At 46.5% G+C, this 6,062-nt stretch overlaps 1 non-coding gene across 1 annotated transcript; it reads left to right on the top strand.

Annotated features, from left to right (window-relative positions):
- Positions 1–3,715: 3,715 nt before the first annotated feature.
- Positions 3,716–3,841, top strand: LOC126509493 (U6atac minor spliceosomal RNA). Its single transcript, XR_007594168.1, has one exon. It is a non-coding gene; the product is annotated as a U6atac minor spliceosomal RNA (small nuclear RNA).
- The last annotated feature ends 2,221 nt before the right edge of the window (positions 3,842–6,062 follow it).

The raw sequence follows: 6,062 nt of genomic DNA, 5'->3' as shown, positions 1-6,062 counted from the left end.
TTTTTCACTGTGTGAAAACTTATTGCTGGGATTGTTGTAATGAAGAGCTGAATGGCCAATAGGTAGGCAGGAGATATAGGCAGGACTTCTAGGCAGAGAGAGGAAGTAGGAGGAGAGAATCAAGGCACAGGCAGATGCCAACAAGATGTGGAGGAAGTCAGACATACAGAATGAATGAAAGGTAAAAAAGCCACGAAGTGGGGCTAGAGAGATGGCTCAGCAGTTAAGAGCACTGGCTGCTCTTCCAGAGGACGTGGGTTCAATTCTCAGCACCCACATGGCAGCTCACAACTGTCTGTAACTTCAGTTCCAGGGGATCTGATCCTTTCAGACCAATGCACATAAAATAAAGTTAAATAAAAGAAAAAGCACGAGGCAAAACGTAGATTAATATAAATGGGTTAATTTAAGTTATATGAGCTAATGGGACAAGCCTAAGCTAAGGCTGAACTTTCATAATTACTAAGAAGTCTCCGTGTCATTATTTGTGAGCTGGTGGCCCAAAGAAAATTCCGTCTACATCTGACATCCCAGTTTAGTTGTGTATGTTGTATTCCATCTAGCAACTGCACCATGATACCAAGTAGGAAAGAACTCAGGCCTGGATCAGCACCATGGCTGGAAGGGAACCCCCAACAACTCCTCTGTCCCCAGTACCTGGGAGTGAGTTGGTCTGGTCCCATCAAACCAATTTAGTGATAGTTTTCCAGGTGCCTGAGCCCCATATGACAAATTCCCCCATCCTTCAGTTTCTGCTCAGTGAGGTGACCTGAACATTTTTGATTTCTAGAACTTTCCCTGTATGCAGTCCCAGATGTATTCAGGAGTCAGCAATCCAGTGGATCTCTCTAGTTGTCCATCTTCCTGCCCCAGGCACATGGAAAAAAGTCAGCTTATAGCCCAGCCTAGCCTGCTGGTTTTCTTACTGTTTCTAATGACCTGGGATATTGCTAAAGATTTGTCATGGCAAGGACCCCTGATGTGGGATTCCCCTCTATATGCTGTGAATACCATTGGTTAATAAAGTAACTGTCTTGGGGTGGCTGGAGAGATGGCTCAGAGGAATAGAGCACTGGCTGCTCTTCCAGAGGTCCTGAGTTCAATTCCCTGAAACCACATGGTGGCTCACAACCATCTGTAATAAGATCTGGTGTCCTCTTCTGTACTGCAGGATACATGAAGGAAGAAACCTATATACATAATAAATAAAAAATTGGATAAAAAAAAAAGAAAAAAAGAAACTGTCTTGGACCTGCGCAAGGAGTAGAGGTAGGCAGGGAAATCTAAGCTAAATGCTGGGAGACAGAAGGTGGGAGTCAGAGAGAAGTCATGTAGCCCTGCCAGAGCTGGATGGAACTTTACCCGGTAAGCCACTGCCATGTGGTGATACACAGATTAATAGAAATGGGTTAAATTAATATGTAAAAGTTAGCCAATAAGAAGCTAGAGCTAATGGGCCAAGCAGTGATTTAAGTAATATGGTTTCTGTGTGATTATTTCGGTTTTGGGCGGCCAGGATGAACAAATAGCTCCCTCCAACAGACCTCAGACCTTGTTCAGCAAGCATCTTGGGCCTTCCTGTAAGTAGGAGCTAGGCCTGATCCTGCAGTATGGTAGACAACAGGACAGTGGTGTTTATCACAGCTCAAAGCCCAGCGGTGCCAGCAAAGCATCCTTCATTGATGAAGCCAACAAAGTGACCCCCTGTTTCTCATAGTTTCTGCAGGTTGTCCAAGAAAGAACAGTGGCCTAGTAGGCTCTCCCAGCTTGGTGCCACACCTGCGAAGCCCCTCCAGCCATCTTCCCTTACCCTGAGTCACTACAGCTTTGTCCACAAATGAGGAAATGACTTCCACCTGCACCACACACAGAGTCATGATGGTAGGAACCAGAGGGCTGGCAGGAGTGTCAGTGGGTTAAAGCATCTATGGCAATGACCTGAATTTGATCCCAGGGACCCACATGATAGAACTGACTCTAAAAAGCTGTCCCCAGACCTCTATAGGCATGCCATGGCTCATGAACACACATGCATGCATATATACACACACAAATGTCTTTGGTTTTGCTTTGTTTTTAAAGCTCAAGAGCCCAGGTCTGGAATTCCTGTAGAACCAGATGCCCCTTCCGCTTACTATGCCCAATAAACTTGAAAACCCACAGGTGGACAGAGCCTTACTGGTACCAAACCAAACCTGCCAATTCATTCTTCCAGCTCCAAGCAACACCTAAGCCTCCCGTTGCCCTGCAAATTTACCCAAGATCATGAAAAATCCAACTCCCACCTCAGGTCCCAGGTGACTCAGGTCCAGCTCCCACCTCGAGGAAGTTGACCCAGCCTTCTCCCAGACCCTGTGCCATGCTATCTCAGACAGACAGTCTGCAGGGTGACCTGCTCTTTCCTTCTGTCTGTGATCAGTTTTCCATCTGTATCCAACGAGCTTGTCCTAAAACTTCTCAGCTGAGAAACAACCGAATAATGCCAGACCGTGGGGCATGGTGTGGCGGTGCAGACTTTTAATCCCAGCACTGGGGAGGCAGAGGCACAGGAATCTCTAAGTTCAAGGCCAGCCTGGTCTATATAGCAAGTTCCAGCGTAGTCAGGGCTAAGTAGAGACCCTCTCTAAATAAAGCTAGTTTTACAGATGCAATATACACACCAGCCCCGCCTTCAACACCTAGCTCAACATACCTGGCACAACTTCGATTCTTCCAGTACCGGGACATGAACCTGCCTTAACAAATTAATCCTGTTTGTTTCTGAGACACAGCTCCTTTACCTAGACTAGACTGGCCTAGAACTCAGTCCTCCCACCTGCACGACAAGCCCAGCTAACTGCTGAAGGCTGTAACGAACAAGCCCATCTAGAAACACATACACGGCCCGAAAACCACAAAGTAAACACAGCAGATACACACAGCAGGGTCCTTCACTGTTTGTGTACATATGTGCACACGTGTGCACTAGGCCATGCGTTTGTAAAAATGTGCATGACACTCGTGCTCGTGTAGGCATGCCTGTCCCTGTATAGACACGTGAATATTCGTACCACGATGTTTTTACAAAGAGAGTTGGTGCAACCAGGCTGTTCTGGCTCGATGGATTCTTCTATGGAAGGAACTTAATCAAAGACCGCTAGGCACGGCTTAACAGCAGGAAACGCCACCATGGTGTAGAGTAACACAAATGAACACGCAGACAGTCGTCACTACGCATGCGCGGATAGTGGTGGTGGTGTGGTGGAAATGGAGGAGGAGGGAGCCGCGGAGCATGCGCAGTCACGGTGCACGGCTTCCCCGCCGCCTAAGCAGCCACTGCCCAGGGTCCGGAAATCCGTGGAGAATCATCCTACGCTCGTCCTCTGATTCGTTTCTACCACTTCCACTTCCCGCCGTCGGCGAGCTTGTCGCCGTTGGATGTGTGCCAGCCTTGTTTTGTTTCCGGGGGAATCTGTTTTTCTGAAGAACGCTCACAACTTCCGGTGTTCCCTTCGGCCTTTGATTGGCTAATTTTATGAATTAATTAAAGCGTGGCCGAAATAAAATGAATAATTTTTTCTACCATTGAATAAGGGCTTAAATTATCAAGCAGCTGAATAAAAATTAGACTCACTTTCTACTAACACGTTTTTGTCGGCTATAAATTAAAATCACCGTTACCATAAAGTGTTTTGTTTATTAGCCTTTAAATGATCTGTATGTAAGAGATTGGGTTGTGTTGTATGAAAGGAGAGAAGGTTAGCACTCCCCTTGACAAGGATGGAAGAGGCCCTTGGGCCTAACAACACGCATACGGTTAAGGCATTGCCACTTACTTCGTGGCATCTAACCACTGTTTTTTTTTTCTTTTTTTAATGTGTGTCTGTACAAGATTAGAAGCTCTAGGCTACTGAGGACGTAGTTTCGTACATCCTACAGTCTTGTTCGAAATTTCTCTTCTGACCACCATCCCTGGCTCTCGAAACTGTGTATCTGTGCCCCGAGGCGCCTGGCACTTTACAAAAGGCCTAGGCTGCCGGCAGGTTCGGTAACTCAGCTTGCCATCTGCGATCATTTTGCTCATCACTTTCAGATATTGGAGCTTTCCTGAGAGATTTGTTTTGTAATTTTTGGTTTGGTTTAGTTTTTGGTTGGTTGTTTTGGTTTGGTTTTTGGTTTGTTTTGTTTTTTGAGACAGGGTTTCTCTGTGTCCTGGAACTAGCTCTCATAGACCAGGCTGGCCTGGAACTCACAGAGATTCCCCTGCCTCTGCCTCTGCTAGAATTGAAAGCCTGCGGCATCACCGCCTGGCTCCTGATCTTGCACTTAATGCTCAAACAGCAAATAGACCCCAAGCACTGGCTCTCCCAGAGCAGGTTGTACAGAAGGTGGTATCCACGATGGATTCCTTACATTGACTGTGGCATCTACCTTGTACATTCTGTGTATTTAGTAACCGTATGTACATGAATATGTGTATACTGCAGTCTGTGCTGAGGTGCATACCCGTTGGTGTGCGCATGTGAGTACATATGTTCTATATACGGCATGTGCTCAAATGTGCACACATGGACAGATGTGCGCTTATGATGTGTACACACAGCACAATTTTTAAAGTATTAAGACAACTGAAATCACATACTTGTTTTGATCTCAAAAACAGACCTGTGACATTACATAACAGGGACGGGGGAGGGGACAACATACTGCTCTCTCCACTCTACACAGTTGAAAGTTTCTATGATACTTACGTTTTGTTTCTGCTAGGCAGGGTCACATGTAGTCCAAGCTGATCTTGAACTCACTGTGGTGCTGCGGGTAGTCGCCTCCTGACCCTCTTGCCTCCAGCTCCCAGCTCCCAAGTGCTGAGATTACAGGTTTAATATCACTGCACTCCAGTGCTTAAGTTTTTGGTTTCTTTGTGTGTGAGGGGAGGAGGGAGGTGGGAAACCAGTGCTTAACACACTCCTCTCTTCTCTCTCTCTCTCTCTCTCTCTCTCTCTCTCTCTCTCTCCAAACTGGCCTTGAACTTTACAACTGGAGTAGCTACTACAGCCTTGCACCACACCTTGCTTGTTTGTAATAGACAGACGTCAAAACATTTCTCAAACCAGGCGGTGGTGGCGCCTGCCTTTAATCCCAGCACTCGGGAGGCAGAGGCAGGCGGATCTCTGTGAGTTCGAGGCCAGCCTGGTCTACAAGAGCTAGTTACAGGACAGGAACCAAAAAAAAGCTACGGAGAAACCCTGTCTCGAAAATCAAAAAAAAAAAAAAAAAAAAAAAAAGAAAAGGAAATCTTTCATTACAGCTACCACTAATGTTCACATAACAGAGTCTATACTAGGCTGTTTTAATATTTCTTCTGCCAACAGAATTAATCCCAAACTCTTCACTTTAGCCTCAGGCAGACTCTTTGGACAAGGGCAAAGGCAGCCACTTTTATCACCAAAATATCGACCTCTAGGCAACACACTAAAATTCTTCTCCTCTGAAAAATGTTGAGTGAGCCCCTAACAGTTCGAATAACTCTTAACACCTCTGTCTTCCATGCTCCTACTAGGATGGTTATTAAAGCATTCCGCTGCTTTCATAACCCAAAGTACCAAATTCCTCCGGACACATGGTCAGGCCTAACTGCTCAGCATGAACTGGGTGTTACTGGACCCCCAAGTCATAAAGTAGAATATAAGCAGCCACAATCCATTATCAAATGGAAGTAGCACATATGTGATTGGGCCTGGACAGGACCTGAGGGCGCTAGCAAGCTACATGAAGGAGTTGCCTAAATGCCTATGGTTTGTGCTCCTGCTACAACGCTGTCTGCTGCCAAGCATGCACCTAGATCCTCATGGGGTGTTCCCTATGATTGGTTGACCGAGGAAGAGAAGACCAGGGCCTGGTTTAGTGATGGTTCTGCACACTTTGCAGGCCCCACCCAGAGGTGCACAGCTGCAGCACTACCACCCCTTTCTGGGACAACCCTGACAGATACCGGCGAAGGGGAATCCTCACAGTGGGGAGAGCTTTGGGCAGTACACATAGTCATAGAGTTGGCTTGAAAGGAGAGATAACCGGATGTATGA

The sequence above is a fragment of the Alexandromys fortis genome, unplaced genomic scaffold, assembly GCF_014885135.2.
Source record: "Alexandromys fortis isolate MF-2015 unplaced genomic scaffold, M_Fortis_MF-2015_v1.1 scaffold_72, whole genome shotgun sequence".
Classification (NCBI taxonomy): domain Eukaryota; kingdom Metazoa; phylum Chordata; class Mammalia; order Rodentia; family Cricetidae; genus Alexandromys; species Alexandromys fortis.
Note: the sequence above shows the minus strand (reverse complement) of the source record. Positions and strands in the feature narration are given on the sequence as shown.